At 41.7% G+C, this 18,708-nt stretch overlaps 1 protein-coding gene across 1 annotated transcript in view; it reads left to right on the plus strand.

Annotated features, from left to right (window-relative positions):
• Positions 1-1,579: 1,579 nt before the first annotated feature.
• The window catches only part of gli2a (GLI family zinc finger 2a), an 84,903-nt gene continuing 67,774 nt past the window's right edge, over positions 1,580-18,708 (plus strand). The window contains exon 1 of the mRNA XM_074695005.1: positions 1,580-2,038. The gene's annotated coding sequence lies outside the window, so the exon portion shown is untranslated. The remainder of the gene's footprint in view (positions 2,039-18,708) is intronic.

Consider the following 18,708-nt stretch of genomic DNA (forward strand, 5'->3'; position numbering starts at 1 on the left):
GATTCCTGAAAAGTTTTAATCTGTTTTAGCAGAATAGAGGCTGTCTAAAGCAGAATGTTTATTTTTTTAATTTTTAACTTTATTTTATTTTATTTCATTTTTTTTTTTTGTCTTTTTTTTCTTTTACTTTTGGTTAAAAAAAAAACCCTAAACAATTAACAGGGTGAAATTAAAAAAAAAAAAGGATGAAGTGGTGTTTTGTCAACAGGAGCCACACAATCAACATCAACTGAAAGTTACTTACAGGAGCTTTAATTTATCCGCTTGTTAAGTATAAACTGATTAAAAATCCGCCAGTTAAGAGATGATGAAGAGAGTGACTGTTGTTGTGCAGAAAAAATATGTATTTACAGAAGTTTTTGATGAAAAAAAAATGATGCATCACAGCAGCTTCTTGTTCTCAAAGGCCTCACCAATGGGAGGAGAGCAAAAAAAGAGTAATTAAATCTGAAATCTGATGCTCCAATATCCCCATTTCATTTAAGAATGAATGAAAATGTGGAGTGTTTACTGACTTTTACATTGCTAGGAAAAAACTCAACAGATTATGCATAACTGTGCAAATAAATTTCCCGGAAAAATGTGTCAACATGTACAGTGTGAATAATAGAAAGTATAGTGAGGTGAAATTAGTTCAATTAGTTCATATAACCTTTGACCTTTGATGGAGCACTCCTTGGGTGATTCTTTTTTTAACTGAGGGAAACTTCTGTCTTACTTTTTTGTTGCTGTGTGCTCATAAAACAACAAAGAAGTGTGTTTAAAACTAATTCTGAAACTTTTATTACTTTCCCTGATGGGTCTGTACATCAAGCAACAAAGTTGTATTGTCATGAGGAAAGTCCACATTGCTCAAATAAAGGGAAGGATGAGGATCATTTTCCCTGCACCATCACATTTTTATGTAGATAGTGAAAAAAAATGAACAGAGCATTGACATGCACTGCACAGATCAGATTCTTTTGATGGAAATCTACATGGACCACATAATAAATGCTGTTTGTCTGTAACACATGACGGTGCTGCTGCCCCCCTGCATTGCTGCGTTAAAGTTTCAACAGAGCTGGATGAAACATGGTGTAAATAAAGCACAAACGATGAAAACGGTTTGTGTTTTTAATTATAAAATCAGTGTTTGGGTGTACTTGGTGATGATTGCTTGCTGTCTGAGATCTAAAAGTGCCTTCATTTTCCACCCACACCCTCAGTGGTCCTCATGGAAAAGAGTACAACCACAGCTCACTTTGTAACTGCAGTATGATGCAACTCTGATCGACAAAAGCTCTGATTTCTGGAGAACTACAACTGCAACTCATCCAGCTCTGTGGATTTAAAGTTGCTTTATCTCCTGCAACTGCAAAAAGCACGAAAGGAGAAAAACGGACTCGTGGACTTTCAAAACAGCAAATCCCGTGAAAAATCAAGCAATAAATGAAACTTTATCCAACTTTTCTCCGTCCACAACTGCTGGATAGAGTTAGCCCGGCCCATCTGGTACAGCAAATGGCCCAACTCACCAGGGAGCGAGGGGAGTGAGAGAGGAGGAGATGGTGAAGGGGGGAAGGAGAAAGAAGGGGGGTTGGATTGAAAACAGATCAGCAGCCTGAAGATCTCAACACCACCGCATGTCTCTGCTAGAACTGCCGAGTGAAGCCAAACCGCCTTCAGTGACAAACTTTTCGCAAAACAAAGCGTTAACGCGTCATGTTTGCGTTCTGAAAAGCGCGAAAAACACGCAAACAAGAGCGCGTGCACCTCATGGAGAAGATGGATTGTAAGAAAAAGTTCGTCTCGACTTTTGCTCCGCGCTGAAGCACTCTCCGGGATAGCAGAGGGGGAGTAATGCCGAGACAACTTCTCCAAACTTTTCTTTAAGTCGGTTCATGGAGTTTTCGCGTTTTTTGCGCGTCGTGCGTTTAATGGTGGTGACAGAGCTGTCCTAGTTTACGGGAATCAGACTCCAAGACTCCAAAAGTTTTCCTCGGACGACAGGAGTGGAAGAGCCTCGGATTGGAAGTGAAAAGAGACAGCAGGAAAGGTAAGGAAACTTTGTAGAGATGCTGACAGATGATGACTTACGCGAATGAATTTCATTCTGCTTGTTTTTGCTTCTGTATGTTCGTCCTTCCAGCTTTGACTCACACCCCATGGCTGTAAAGTGTTTTACTGCCGGGTTTCTGCTCTTTCTTTCCTCTTTTTTTTTTCTGCTGCCCTGCGTGTCAGCGGCAGATGAGGCTCAAGGCAGCTTCACATCTCATTTGCACTTTGAACTTATCTGACACAGGAATCCAAAAAATTTTCTTTCCTGCAACTTGATCCATATGGGAAGAGATGTGATCAGAAAGCTCGGCGCCAATCCCTAAAACATGTCTTTGAATAGTTCAGCAGAAGTTCTTAAAGAGATGTCCAAACAATGAGGCTTTTTTTTTTAATAATCAAATTCTGGATGCAAGTGAAATAAAACAAACTTAAACTTGAAGTGCATTTAAGAAAATAATCACTCTTCTATCTTTTTTTATCTTCATAAAAGTCATAAAAACTAAACTAGTCTTGCAATTTAAAAAAAAAATTGTGTGTGTGGCTATGCAGTCGTGTACTCTTTCCTCACTTTTGCAGTACTTTACTTTTTAATCTCTTAATGCTTTAGAGAAACAGAAACAAACATGAGGCAGTAGCAGCATGGACACATTCACGCCTGTGACAGGACTGTGGGAGATGTGTGCTTATTGTTGAAAGATTCAAAGTTTACTGTTTGCTCTCTAGCCTGAGCAGTCAACAAACACTTGACGCCTTTGTGGGGCCCTTAAGCAGCTATATTTGCTGTAGGCTTTTACCCCTATCTAACAGGCGCTGCTAATGATCTCCAAACTCATGTGTAGACTTATGAGCCCCACTTTTTTGTTAGTTGTTTTGGCCTACATTCAACCAAGAAGAAGCTGTGATATGGCTATTAAAGCTTTTGCTTGCTCAGAAATCAAACATGCACCCTCATTGGATGAAGTGTTGTTGCAAGCGGAAGGGAAAGACTTTGAAAAGTGGGAATAGTTTTTAGGTTTTAGGATAAAAAGAAACAGGATAAGTCTAGAAAACAATCCTGGTGATCTTTAATCGAGTTAGACTAGTGCATGTGTGTTTTCCGCTTCGCATGATGACAACCCCAGTCAGTCCTGAGGCTCATTTGCATGAGAAAGAAGAAAAAAAGTTTTAGTGCATTTGGCCATTGTGAGGAATGAAGAGTTCCAACAGTTCAGGCCTACGGAGAGTGAAAGGAGTAAAGAATGGATGAGCCTATTCAGCTCATTCAGACTCAGTTTGGGGGCTCCGCTCTGCAGCGTTCAGGGATCCATAGTGGCCATGTCACTTTCATCTCCACAGCCCAGCCCCTGGATGTATGCGTCTGTAGCCCCCGTTTTCACACACCGCCTCCGTGCACAGGCCTCACTTTATTGATCTGGTTCCTTTTTTGTTTGTGTGTGTCTCTTTTCTGGAGGAACGTAGAAAATTTAATGAACCAAATACTGAAGAAGAGGTGACCACAGTGTGTGTGTGTGTGTGTGTGTGTGTGTGTGTGTGTGTGTGTGTGTGTGTGTGTGTGTGTGACTGTTAGAGGGGGGTGAAGTCTGAGAAGGAGGAGACAAGGGTGGGAGAAGAGGAGGAGGAGGAGGAGGAGGGTGGGGTACAGCTTTTTTTGAAAGCAAATACCGATGAAGTCTAGCGTACAGGGACACAGAGGAGGGTTGGAGGAGAGGGTGAAGAGGGTGAAGTCTGAGTGACTCTGAGGAGGGGGAGGAGCACCCCTCCCCTCCTTTTCCTCCCCCTCCTCCTCCTCCACCTCAACCTCCCACTCCTGCTGAGTAAACTCTAAAGTTGAAGAAAAGAAGAGGGGAGACTTCAAGCCCATCTCATCCCCCTGTGATCCTCTCTTCAGAGTTCGAACTCTCTGACGAAGCGTACGGATGAAGCCGTTCAGCGGGCGATCACCTCATGATGGCCGACGGAGGAGCAAGTCAGCCTGTGGTGGGTGGGGTGTGGGGAGCAGTTCTTAGGGTTTGGTGGTTGGGCTGAAAAACGGTTTACACTGGAATGTAGTGGCTGTGGAGGAAAATGAGCTACTGCTGTGAAAACCCAACCAATCTAGAGTCACTGAAGTTTGTGAAACTGCCAGAAAAACACAGAATCATCCTCAAGAGCACAGATCCCCTCTTTGAGATGCTCAGCAAGTGCTTCAAATGAGTGTTTCTCACATTAGAAGTAGATTTTGTGCCTGTGACACTGAGCTTTTTCTTGTCAAGGAGCATTTCTTTGTTGTGGCCTGAATTTTCAAACAGCCTCTTTCGCCTGAGATTGTTGCCTTTGTTTATGAACTTTCTGACTCTTTCCAAACAATTGTGAAGCACAAACCTAACAAAAAGCTAGATTTTTAGACACATAGGATGCGTTGTTTATTAAAAAAAAAAAATGTGGATCTGTAAAGTTGTGCTATCTGCAAACGTTGGATGTCTTCAAATGCCAACAGCAGAGAATCTACAGCATCTTTTATCAAAAGTTACTCAAATACATAAAAAGGAGGGTCATTGCTTAGTAAAATATTATTTTCTGATGAAATAATCAATTAGTCATTTTTGTTTGTGCAGCAGTGTTTGATCCATGCGTTCATGGTGTCTAAAAAGATTCAGTGTAGAGGGCGATAAAACTGGAGTAAAGGACATGAATTCACCATGGAGAACCAGCAAGAAGCAAATGTTTGCAGCTTTCATCAATAATTAACTTTAACAAATAATAATTCATGTTCCTGAATAATTTTCCAGCATTAGTGGTCTGTGTGGGGCTTCAGCTGTCTCCTGGAGTCCACAGAGGAGGGTCTGAAACAGACTCATGAGCAGGGATGAACTGATGGGACTTTAATGGTCATTTAGAGGCTGTTGAAGGCGGCTGTGTGTTGAGAAGTGCCTCTGAAATCTCTGCTCTTCAGATGAAAAAAAAGTGAGGAGTGAGTGAGATGAGCGCTTACATTTGTGTGCAGAGTCCTTCACTGAATCTCACCCCCTTTACTTCAGGCATGAGGACGGCACAGGACAATCCCCTCTTATTTAACGGCCTGTTGTTTCACCGCCCTCCACAGGTCCTGTTCATTCTCCCTCAAGTGTGTCAGGTTAAATAGACTCACATCATATCTGAGCCGGAGAGGAGAGGGGGCACATTTTAGCTCCTTGTGCTTCCTTTTCTTTACACCAGAGCAGCTACGAGTGGCCACTCGATTCCCAGAACACAAACCGAGGTTATTCTTCCTGCTGGAGAATCCGCTCACACCGTCTGCTCTCTGAAACACACGTCACAGAAACAGCACAGAGACTGATGTGCATTTAACAAGCTTTTTAAAGGGCGGTACGGTAAAACAACTGACACGCTCATTACAGGCCGATTGACCTCATCAATCACTGAAACAGGAAGCCTGCGTGATTGTAGCAGAAATAGGTCGTCTCAGGCAAACTATGATTTGTCAGGCAATGAGGAAATCTTTTTGGTTCATTTGTTCAATTAAACACGAAAGTGGGTTTGAGCTATTGCTTTAACAAAAACACTGAAAAGGGAATCTTATCAAGTGTTTTTGTCTTATTTCAAGTAAAATTTGTCTTGTTACACTCAATATGAGCCACATTCTCCTGATCAGTCCAGAAAAATGTCCTCTCTAAATATCTCTATCCACAAGAAAAAAGTTACTTGTATTGTTAAGACATAATTCTGGTCTTCACCAAATTTTTGAGCAAACTTAAATTGTTCTATTGGCAGATTAATTTTACTTGTTCCAAGCAATTCAGACCTAGTTTTTGTCTTTAAACAACTTGAAACAATACATTTTTCTGGACTGGTCAGGTGAATGTGGTTCATATTAAGGCTAAAAAGTCATTTTCTACTGAAAATGACATGAAAACTTGTGATAAAATTTCAGTTTTTTGCAGTGAATTGCAGCTTGAAGAAGATGTTTTGGACTCAGATGGGCTGCAAAAGCTAATTTTTGCAAAATCTAAAAATTGAGTAAACTCTTAATTTAACAATCTAACCATTTTTTGTGTTTATGAGTAAGAAGGTCAAACATTTGCTGGTTCCAGCTTCTGTCATGCTGCAACTCAATGATATTTGCAACTTTTTTCTGTTTTCTAGACATTTTAACAAGCATTTTTTTATTTTGAGAAAACAATTGCTTCATCAATCGTTGATAATCAATCATAATAAACAAAAATATTCTTTTTTTTTTTGTTTACTTTTCTTTTTTCTTCTTATTTTTTAATGTCAAACGTTTGCAGTTTCCAGCATTCTGCATGTCAGGATTTTAGTCCTTTTTTTTTTTCTTTTTAATTGAATTGAAAAAACTTTATACATCCCTAAGGGTCAACAATGAGAACAGACAGAACAACACTCTCAGGAGTTAAGCTGTGGGGCTTGCAAAAGAAGCAGGTTTAAAACTTTCTCAAAGTTGTGATTACAGCTAAAGACATCAGTGGTAAAAAAGGATGCAAACCAACTGGTCCCATCCAGTGTGAAACTATATTTCTTTGCACACGCGTCTGTTAATCTAAATTACATGAGAAGAAGCACAAGACCGTGCCAGACACTTGTAAAAGGGAGTAAAACTCCCCCAGGTCCAGTCTTGAATGCAGTCTTCTGTATGATACATGATGTGTCATCACCAGCACGGTCCAAAAATCTTCCCGTCACATCCTGGCCGAACTCTTCACACACTCCTTACTTCACACCCTGACTCATCGGAAACCCGGTTTCCCAAAAGCATTTCAGCGGTAACATCATCATTGTCTGTCCACTCACAAAAGAACAATGGTGCTGGCTGCTCAGGGGTCTTCTGGGGAAATCCAGCCCAGGTCACAGGAGGTCACTTCATTTGTAGGAGGGGGGGATGGGGAGGCTAATTTCATTATCTCTGCACAAGATAAACTCTGCAGACAATGGAGAGTGACAGGTTGTTGTTCTTTTTTTAACTCAGTGGATTTATTTTGGTTGTCTTCACTTTTTAATCGGCAGGTTGAGTGTGGAGGTGATGGCTATCTTATGTTGGTGGAGTTTTTCAAAGTGGGACAAAATAATGGGCATTAGCACTGAATGGCTGCAGTCAAACATCAAGTGATGCAGAATCGACCAACTCAGTACAAATGTGTTTTGCAAAACCTGAGTTCTATCATTGCAGATTCTCAGGTGTGTTAGCAAACTGTTTCCTCTGGCTGTTTTAAAGATTTTCATTTCAGAACACCTCAGATTAACATAAATGAAGTGTGAATGAGGATTGTGTACTGTTGCCTGACTTTTAAGTGAGAAAACAACTGATTAGTCGGCAGTCGTAACTTAAACAAAGTGTTTCTAGTTTTTGGGAGCTTGTTGGATGTAGAGGAGCTCCAGCTGTGAGGTGTATGTATGAACAGAACATGCTGTTCCTTTAAGACATGAGGGCCAAAAAAATCCCGTTATTATCCTGACTAGTTTATACAGAAAAGGATAAGAGCCACTGGAAAAATAAACCTAGATATGTCCAATTTTTTTGTATCACAATTTTTTCTGAGAGCATTAGTCAGAATTCTGAGGCTCTCATATTTTAAAAGAACGGCGTGTTTAATCTCAGAGTCCTGAGATTCAAGTCAGAAATCTGAGGCCCTTGTGTCTGAAAGGAACAGCGTGTTTAATCCCAGGAGTTTGAGATTCAACTCAGAAGTCTGAGACCTTCATGTCTTAAAGGAACATTCTGGGATTAAAGTAAGAATTCGGAGGCTCTTATGTCGTAATGGAGAAGCTTGTTTAATCTCAGAATTCTGAGATTAAAGCCAGAATTCCAGGGCCCTCGTGTTTTTAAAGAACAGCGAGTTTAATCTCAGAATTCTGAGATTAAAGTCAAAATCTTTAGGCCATAATGTCTTAAAGGAACAGTGTATTATATTTTAGGATTCTAAGATTAAAGTAATAATTATGTGGCCTTTAAGTCTTAAAGGAGAAGCTTGTTTAATCCAGGAATTCTGAGATTAAATCGGATTTCTAAGGCCCTAATTTCTTAAAGGAACAGCATGTTTAATATCAGAATTTTGAGATTAAAGTTAAAATGCCTAGGCCCTAATGTCTTAAAGGAACAGTGTATTAGATTTTAGGATTCTGAGATTAAAGTCAGAATTCTGAGGCTCTCATGTCTTAAAGGAACAGCGTGTTTAATCTCAAAATTCTGAGATTGAACCCAGTATTCTGAGACCCTCATTTCTTCAAGTAACAGCATGTTTAATTTCAGAATTTTGAAATTAATGTCTATCCCGGAATTCTGAGAAAAAAAAAGAGACTTTAGAGATCAAAGTCAGAATTCTGGGGAAAAATGCTGAATTTAGGCTTTAATCTCAGAATTCAGACTTTTTTCTTATAAGTATTTGTAATAAGAAGAAAAAAGAAATTAGCCTTTTTCTTCAGTGGCCAAATCTTTTTCTTTAATTTCAGGAGTTTATTTGTAAAAGGTGTGAATGAGATGCTACAGGAAGTAAAGATTCAGTGGTTTACAGTCTTATGGAAAAGTTGTATGATGATATGTAGCACAGGGGACAACTTCTCAGACTCTTTTCATAGCAAACTGAACTTTTTTACCACCAAATATAGTGGCTTAGATTTCAAGGTGTGTGGACTTGGCGAGGCTTGTGTTAGATCCAGACTACAGTCATAAATATGACATCTTTTCAGGACGTTGTGACTTTTCTTCTCCATCCTGTTGTAAATGATCTCGGAGGTGTTTCTCGTTGTAAACACATAATCAGCTGTTAGGCTCAAACAAGGACAAAGCTCATGGTTTCCCTTCACTGTATCATTATCACTTTCTCATCAAACACCCTGCAGGCTTCTCTGTGTGACTGTGAGCTGTTCAGATAGAGTGACACAGGCCTGCAGACAATGGCGTATTGTCTGCTGTGTTTGCCCCAGGGCCCTAATCTGATGCAGAGGCAGAGATTGGGGTCCACGCAGAGGCCACTGGCAACACAACCTCGCAGAATACAGAGAGGGAAAGAGGAGAGGGGAGTGGGATGTGTTTGTGCTGCTAAGTCTGGGGTTTGTGTTGGGAGGGGAGAGGGCAAATATTTTCTGAGTTATGATTTACACCAACGGCCCTCCCATAGATATATAATGCTAATTCAGCTTTAGGGACAGGGTTGATTGAGTTCACTTTTTTCTGTTTCTATATGATGTGAGATATTAGATTCCAAAATCATACTGAACCCGTGCCAGACCACAGTCTCCTCTCAGATAGAAGCTGGAGACAAGAGACAGAGAGACGGAGAGCCAGAGTTGAGCCTGGATAAAGAGACATGTGGTTGTCTTTAGCAACAAGCTCCGAAACCCCCACCACCAGCACCACCAACCCCTCCTCCTCCTCCTCAACATGTCTTCTGCTGCCATCAGCTCCTCTTTCTTTTCTTCATCTCTCGCTCTGGGCCAAATGGAGGTTTGCTCATGTTTTGTAATCAGCTCATCAAAAGAGAAAGTGGAATGAAAACCACTCTGGTTACGCGCCGTACCATCTTTGTGCTGAGTCGTTTCACATGCAGGACTTCACAGTCTGTTAAACTCTGCGGTGTCAACAGGTGGTCGCAGCTAGCTGAGGTATTCTGGGAAGGAAAGTTAGTGAGACAGCAGAAAATCTACATACATGTTAATCACATTTCCTGTAAGGAAGCCTGTGTTTTTTTTCACGGTGAATTCCGTAAAAAGTGTGAAAAAGTCAAACATCCAAACTAAAATCTTGAGAAAAATCCACATTTTCCATTTAGTCACCTAGGTGTGGATGTGCTTATTTAGATCTCACCTGATGACATGCTCTGACAGCTGCTACCGACAGGGCCCCCCGCCAACACAAACACACACACACACACACATACACACACACATTGACACCCTCGACTTCAAGGGAAGCCCCCCTCCTGTCACCGAAACCCTGTGATCTACCTCGGACGTAGCAGCAGCTGGCTCGTGTGGGCCAGAAAAAACACAACCACAAACACACACACTGTCAGCTATCACACACACTTCTACTGGAGTGTTAAACTCACCACAACAATGTGGAAGTTACACCACGGAGGAAACCTGAGTGGAGTGCATGCCATCTTTGATTTGGCTCAACTTTTGCTCAGTAATCTGTGGGCATATCCGGTTTTGTGGAGTATACACACACACTGACACACACACACACACACACACACACAATTACATACTTGCATAAGTAGCTGCCGAGGCTATTGACAGCTGAAGCAGTGGAGAGTGAGTGCTAACAACACGTTTGGGATGAATGACCCCGTCCAAATGCTTCAGAGAGGAAGCCGGCTCGACTCAGCAGTGTGTAATGTGTCACCAGTGACAGCTGTGACTCTGACACACACTCACACACATCTATTACATGCTTACGGGGTCAGTTTGGTGTCATTCAGATGTGATATGTCAGCAATGGTGTTTTGTCTTTTTGTTAAGACTATTACAGTAATTTTTTATACAATCTTTAAATCCAGTTTTACAGATTAAAAAAAGTTTCTTCTAAGTGAATATTTTGATTAATCTCGGATCAGCGCTGTATGCTGATCAATCGGTCAGCCGATCGATCAGTGCCAATTTCCTTAATTTTGGGGGATTGGTAATCGGCCCATCCTTACGAATGAAACTGATCTTATATACCTCTGGGAAGGTCTGACAGCCAGCCCTCGTTGCTCTCTGAGACCTAAAACTCAGGACATTTTTTTGTTGTTGTTGTTTAAGTTAAAACATAAAGATTTTATTGTTTCATAGATATCGTTAAGATGTGTACCGAATTGGGAACTTTTATAGGTACTGACCAAATTCTGTCAAAAGTACCGGATACCAATTTACAAAAAATGAAAAGGTACCATGTTTAGGTACCTGAATGCATCATTGTGAGTGTAAGGGAGTGGGGGAGTAGGCGATTTTCTATGCTGGACATGAAGACAGCAATGCATGTGTATATTAAATAAATGTGTAAATTTTTCCAAAATTCCCCCAAACATTTTATTATTAAACAAATTGATATTTTTCCCCTCATAAACACAAAAAAATACCAACCGTAGACCGTTGAGTACCGTTACCTATTGCCAGGGACTGGGCATCAGTGCCGCATCATGTGAAAGGTACCCATTCCTAGGTATAGTTCAGTTATTTTCAATAAAATAACATTGGAACATTGAAGGTATATGTTGTCAGTTATAAAAATTGAAAAAAAAAAAAAGAAATTAAAAATCGATATTGGCCCAAATTGGTATAGGCAGGTCCGGCTTTAAAGAACGGTGATCGGCGATTGGCCAGAAAATTGTGATTGGTGCACCCCTAACGACAATGTTTCGTCCGAAAATGCTTCAACACAGTGAAAAAAGTCTCCATTAACACGGAAGTGCAGAGGAACTGAAAACGGAGGTCTGTAGGTGGCGCTATAACTGTCTTGTCCAGAAGCCGCTTTTGGTAGCTCTCCCCCGAAGTTCAGTTGAGCTGATCAGCTGGTGTATTGGCGTACACTAAGTGCAGAAGTGGAGCAACAGATGCAGATTTTGTTGAAAGACAGTCAGCAGATTCAGCAGCACAAGCACAGTACGGTGTTGGCAGCGTTTCAGAAAAACTCCTCTCTGGAGGCCGTCTTCAAAAGTTTGCATTTTAGGTCGGCTAAAACGCCATTTCCATGTAAAAGCGAGTCCAAAACCCAACAATATTTTTGCGTTTCATCCTAAAACTGTTATCGTGTAAACTGCCCCTGAGAAAAAAAAAATCTGTTGACAGTCCTGCTCCCCTCCTCCTGTAGCCAAACCTACATCTGTTGGTTTGTAAGTTTATTCTCTGAGGACAAAAACCCCAACTGCATCCCTTTAGATTCCTCCCCCCAAACTATGTGTAGGCCTTGAGCACCACATCTGTTTTCTGTTGGTTGAGGGAGACGAAGAGATCAACCACAGGATATTGCCTTTACTAGCAGGAAAGGTCAGGTTCAGGGGTGGGGTAAGAACGCATCCAAAGGGCTTTTCTCTGCTGTCTCTTTATTACATCAGTTTTAGCTGCTCAGTGCTCTGTATCTCATGCAATCCAGTGGATGGTTGGGTCTTGGTTCGGGGATTTGTGCCCCCATATCCCGTCAGATTTGAGCAGTCCGACAGGACACAGAAAATGAAATGCAGTGGGTTAAATTTCCATCACTGTATAATTTCCAGCAGGTTGTGCGCCAAGAGAAGCACAGCCTAAAGAAAGCTTGAGAAAACATATTGTGGCAACACTCAGCTTCTCGCTTGAATAACCTGGATCCATACATGTGTGACAGCCTGTATTGGTGTTGTCTTAGCGTCTGAATCAGACTAATGGCCAACATGTTGCTGTCAGACCTTTCACAATCTTCTGCCTGACCTTAAGACCTGAGCTTTAACTCCTCACAGGGAGATGTTTCCCCAAAGACAAGTGATTCACCCACAGAGAATGCACCCTGTCCCAGTCTGAACTTGTCCTCTGACACAGGTCTCTCAAAGTCAAAGTCCACCTTTTTGGATTGCCTGTCAGCTAAGACATTCTTTTTGAGAATAGTTTGCACTTTTTTTGGACATTGGATTTATTTTTGAAGTTCAAAGATAGAAGCTGGAGATGAAATAAGACAATGTTAACGTGAATCTGTGAGTTTCTCAAGCTGTCTTTCTGCAGTGTTTTTCGCAATGTTTGAAAACCTGCATCAAATGAAGGTTGGAACAAAAACCGGAATGATACAAGGTCAGTTTTTATTTCCAACATCTGTATTTTTAATCAATACACTTCCTGCTAATGTTGATCAAGATTAGCAACAACTTTCAGCTGTGTGTCCAATGCAGATTAAATCTTCTTCTTCACAGGCTTCATTGTTCAGACCCTGAGAAAAGTCTACCTGCAGCTCCTTTAAAGTCTCTGTATGTGTGTGTCTGTGTGTATGGACGTCATGATGGTTCAGAATCACCCAGCTGCAGTGAAACTACCAAATGACTCCAGGCTCAGACTGGTCACATAATAGAGATTAACACACACTTATTAATACCCAAAGGCATATTTAATAGTGCTGGGTAATCCCATCAGTGAGCACCAGTCGGCTGTTTCTGCAACAGCGAGGACTAAAAGTGTGTTTTCTGAAAAGGGAGGTGTTTGTAAGCACAAGGGAGAGTCATGGAGAAAACATTTGGTGAGTTAAATTAAAGACTGCTCATGAAACTGTCGCAGAGAAGTCAGGATGAGTGAAGGCGGCTGCTGGCTGTGTGTGGGGGAAAAAAGCTGTGTTTTGTCTGAATTATACAGCTGAGGGGTGTGTGAAGGTGGAACTGAAGCACAAGGACTGAGGACTTTTTCGTATAAGGGCCAAGTGTTTTTAAGTATACAAGAGTATGATGTTGATCCCTGTTTGTTGTGAAAAACCAACAGGTCGAGTTCTCCTGTGTGATGGAGACTTAAAAAAATGTAAAACAAAACCAGATCTTGGCTTTTACTGGTTGTTTTGTTGACCTGCATGAGTTTGAGTATTAGAAACCTGAGCAGAGAGGTCTGCAGGTGGCATAGGGGCAGACACTTTTCAATCTGCTCCAAGAGAGCCAAAAGTGGAGCAGCAGCTCGACTTTGCGTGTGTGCAAATGTGTGTGTGTGTGTGCGCTGCAAGGAAAAAGAGCCTACCAGCATGCGGATCACATCGACTGAAAGATAGGAAGGAAGAAAGTAAGAAGAGCAAAGCCTGGAAATCTTCAAGATGAGAGGGCCTCTTTTGATCTGTGTTTGCATTCCTTTCAGTGTTGGTGAAAGGGGAGCTGTTGAACAGTAGTGGAGGAGAGGAACTCTTGAAACTGACCGAGGCGCGAAGAAAAACACACACCAGGTCTCATAACAAAAGTCTTAGAAGGAGTGGGCTGAAGGTAAACGAACAGAGGGAGGAATAGGAGACAAGACAGAAAGGCAGTTGGAAGTCGATTAATTCTATTATCAAGAAACTGGATTTTCTGAGAGAAAAAAACTCGCAAAACAAGAGACCCTGCTCTTTTTAAGCTGAAAATATCTGAACCCCTATGAATTTTCAGACTGCCCTTGGCAGATGAAAGCACAGCACTAACTTTCCCCATTACCTCAGTCTGTTTCCTGTGCCTCATGTGGTTCAGTAGCATGTCTGGATGGTCCATCAGAGCAAGCTGGTGGAGGATTATCAAGATGCATAATCTCTGCTTGAAACTAGACTTTTCTGTCTTCCTTTCAAACATTGCCCCTACTTTTACATATTTTGAGGTCTTAATATTTGGAATTTGCACATTGCTCTAGCCAGAAGATGTGGAAAATAGACCAACAGTTTAATCCTTAATCAGCGCCTGATTAAAATACTTGTACTTCAAAGAGTTTTTTTCAGATGCTTACAGGCTCAAATTGTCACGCTGACCTTCTGACATTAGACTCGGATTCAGATTTCTGTGTTGACTCTACGCCTTAGCAGCCTATGCTGTTGATATCTAGGTGTTGTTTTACTATGCTCCACTGAAACTCTAGTTGGCAGAGTTTGCTCATCATATCATCAGTTTTTTGCACCCACAACAGTCTCTGTTTGTTTGGAATGGAGAAGGAATTTACAGCCACTGAATTTACATCGATAGCAATTCCAGAAAGGCTTTAAATGAAGAGAGTATGACACTCTCCAGATGACCAATCACAGGGCTCGCAGTCTGTATGTTAAGGTAGATGCATGTCAGGTAAATGAAACTCTTCAAGTCCCTTCAATCCCTTTAGGAGAGTTTGGTTGTCTGTGAACAACATAGCTCAAACAGTAACGAACAGATCTTGATAAAATTTTCAGGAAATGTTCAAAATGGGATAAGGAAGAAGTGATAAAATTCTGGAGGTGATCCCGATCACCGTCTGGATCCAGGACTTTTTTTTAAAGGATTCTTTATCAATGTGAGATAGGACCGTTTTCACCATATGTGTATATAACTTCACGATAAATGGTCGGATTGCTTTGCAGAACAACACAAGACAAGGTCACCATAATTTCTGATAGATGTTAAAGTACAATCCAGATCCTAGCAATATTCTGGATACTAAGATCTGGAATATGAAATATGTCAGGTAAGAAATTATGGTACAAACATGCAACCAACACCAAATTGTAGCAGACAGTCTGCTAAAAGGGAGTATAACATTAAAGTCGGACTGAAGTGTTGCGTGAGAATCACAATATGCTTGGCGGAAGTCTGCGCTATCTGAGTGCTTTTGTATTTTTACATGTTCAACAAAAAGTTTAACTTCATCCAAAGAAAGTATTGAATGAAAAAAAGTTGCACACAAACACATATACACAACTTGCTAAGGTCATGGTTGATAAGCAACTTCCATGTCCTGCAGAATTGAGTTCCTGTTTTTGTCAATGGCGCCCAGCAACCTCAATGAAAGTGCGGTCCAGACCATTTGGGTTACATTTTACATGTGTCGTCGGAGAATTTTCTTTGCTTTTATGCTTTTATAGCTAGGGAAAGGAATCCAGCCCCCTTGGCTCAGAATTGTACAGGATGTGACTAGGGATGGGAATTTCGACTAATTTCCTAGCCGACTAGTCTCAAATTTTATTTGCGACTAGTCGACTAGTCTATAAGCAAGAAAAATTGCAATTTAATACACATATTAAGTTAAAAGTTTTAAATGCAAATGTGTATTTAGGAGATATTTTAGCCCAAACATTCAGGACAAACTGTTAATTTAAATTTTATTGATGTAACAACTGACTGAATTAAGTTGAACAAATTAAAGAGAAATCCATTTCTGGTGCGTTTGCCAATGCAATGCATGGCATTTATTATGAATTCTGTTTCAGTATGAAACTTGGATGCAGCTGCATGACAATTCCAAACATACAACATAATAGCCTAGAATAGAATTTCCCTGAAAACCCTGGCACTTAAAGTGATACTCCAGGATGGAACAAGTTGGGGTCCTATCGCAAGGTTTCGGGAAGAAAAACGGCGCTACCTCTGCTGCAGAGCCACAGCTAGCTACGAGGCGCTCGCTGCTTAGTGTATCAGTCCGCGTGCACGGCGTGCCAGATGTAAACAAACGCAGGTAGTCTGCCAGGACGAAGAGACACGATGAGAACTAGAGCCTTATTTAGCTGTGTTTTTGTGTGACCGAGCCCGGTCTCACTATCTTCGCCCTGCAGGTCAACATCGAGATGTCTACTATGAATGTGGTTTCTCATCACTCCGGTAGAGCGGTTATAAGCGAGTGTCTGCTTACACAGCCGACAGGCGACCTTGCTGTCATCTGCTGCGTAGAAATACTGCCAAACAGTGCTGATTTTCTTGCGCGGTAGCGTCGCTATTTTCCCGCTTCACCTTTCCAAACTTTCTTCCCCAAACTCTGACGCTCTGCCCTCTACGTGACGTGTGGGGGGAGCATGGGGGGAGTGGAGAAGGAGCAGTTCTCTCCCTGTCTGCTCCCCCTGTAAACAAAGCAGCCGAGGCAGAAGCGTGCAGCGATTAACCGACTAGTAAAAAACTAAACGTTTAATAAATGAGTAGGCGGTTAAACGATTAAACGACTAGTCGCGCACATCCCTAGATGTGACCCATGAGGTCCAACTGACCCAAAACAAGCATTTTTTAATTGACATACTTTGATTGGGGCATTTGTTTTGAGTAGTAGCATGCACTGGCCTCATAAACATGTAAAAACCAGTCTAAAGATATGAAATAGTGAAATTCTTCTTTAATTTGAAGCATCCTGTGCAACATTTAGCAAAAAAAAAAAAACATGCCACATCTCTGCTACCTATTACAGTTTGACAGATCCAGCAGTCCACAGTCTTCCCCGTGTGGGCAGACTGAGCCTGACAACATAATTGAAGAATTTGTTGAATTTATTAAACACAGAAAGACATATTTCTTTGCATCTGTTTTCTCTTAAACAACAGTTAAACAAGGAGTCGTGCACTTCCAAGATCCCTCAGCGGAGCGCACTTTGAATGTTTGTAAGATAATTCCCTGAAGGCAAAGACATTCTTTAATGAAAGAAAACATCCAGTTTGTGGCTGTGTGGCAGGAAGGAACAAGAACAAAGCAGCCTCACTGTAAAACTTTGGGTGAAGGATTCGGATATGGTTAGTCTAGCCTTACCCATGTTTTAAAAAAAGCAGCTTTGGAATGAAATTAACTAAATAAACCGCTGAAAGCTCAAATCTGATGCCTGTTTGGGGTTTTGGTGCTTGATTGACATCAGTATGGGGTGGCTCAGTGTTTCCCAGAAATCATTTGATAAGCAAACTTTAATGCTGGTCATAAGGAGTCATTTCCCCTCTTAATCTGAACATGAAGGTCTAAAACAGACCAGATGTTATCAGAGGTTCAGATGGAATAATATGTGTAACACAAACTGACAGATTTATGAGTCTTCATTTTGTCTGCAGAAAAGGCTGCTGTCTTTTGATTTCTGGGGAGTTGGGTGACTTTTTATGCTTGCTGTAGGCGAGGGTAATCCTGCTATCTGAAGTCTGCCGCCTGCGGTCACATGGCAGAGGAAGGGGGAAGTAGAGTGGGGTAAGGAGAGTGGGGGCGAGTGGGTTTTGGGGGCTTATCCCGTTCGTGCCGCAATGGGCTGCCCAGCCAACCAGAAGATGAGAAAAGAAGTGCACCCTTGTTGTTTGTTCGCCTTTGGCCCCTGCCATCTGTCCACTCGGTTCCTGACACCTGTACCAGCCTGTCAGAGCCGGGCTCCCCTGTCAGAAGGGCCAACGCGGGTCTGGCCTGTAGGGAGACTCTGGGTGTAGGGGGTAATGTAACGGCTCCAAAGAATTAGAGAAGGGGTTGGGAAAGGGGGGGTCAGGGTGAATTTGGGGCCACTTTTTCAAGAAGACATGACTGAATGATCTGTTGTATCTTCAGATCTACACCGCACCTGCTGATATTGTTTTTGTTTTTTGGTAAATGACCCTCACAGGTGCTTGTACCCCAAACCTTTCTTCATCAGAATATTGGCTGGAGGTTCAGAGGCAATCGGAAAGCAAATAGTTGGCATGCAGTAAAAGCACGGAAACAGCCATTAATGTGGTGCCAGATGTTCATCAGACGGTGACATTAAGGGGAGGCTTCTCAGTTATTTTTAAGGGGCCGGCTGCTTGAAAGGCAAACTCTGTTGCTGTGAGCACTGGCATGTTCGTGGACGCATCTTATCTGGGCCAAGAGGGTCCACAACCAGAAAAAAAGAGGCTGTTTCTTTGGCCTGCGCTGAATAAGATAAAGGCCCATGAAAGAGCACATTAAATTCTATCACAAAGGTGATGTCAGAGTGACGGAGTTCTCCAAAACCCGACTGAAGGACGTCTTGGCACAGGGAAAATCAGGAAGCAGATGCAGCCTAAACCTGTTAGTCACCCACCTCTAATCGGCTTACATTGGCTCAGTGACAGGCGACTGGCACCTTCGAAGGGTTGCAGACATGAAGGCTAACACACACCTCACAATAGAGGATGACATGTTGGATATCCACATGGAACCAGAAACAGCACTTCACACATAGAGCTCACAGAAACCAGACCACTGAGCAATTGCTTAGTCCTAAACATGACAGTGTCATCCTCGTAGTTATGTACGTTATATCTTACTTCAGAGTGTTTTAACCCTTGAAATCCTCTAACATGCTGGAGTTCTGGGTTAATATTCAAGT

This window comes from Halichoeres trimaculatus, unplaced genomic scaffold, assembly GCF_033239565.1.
Source record: "Halichoeres trimaculatus isolate MK-OKI-2021-1 unplaced genomic scaffold, fHalTri1.1 fHalTri1_scaffold_19, whole genome shotgun sequence".
NCBI lineage: Eukaryota > Metazoa > Chordata > Actinopteri > Labriformes > Labridae > Halichoeres > Halichoeres trimaculatus.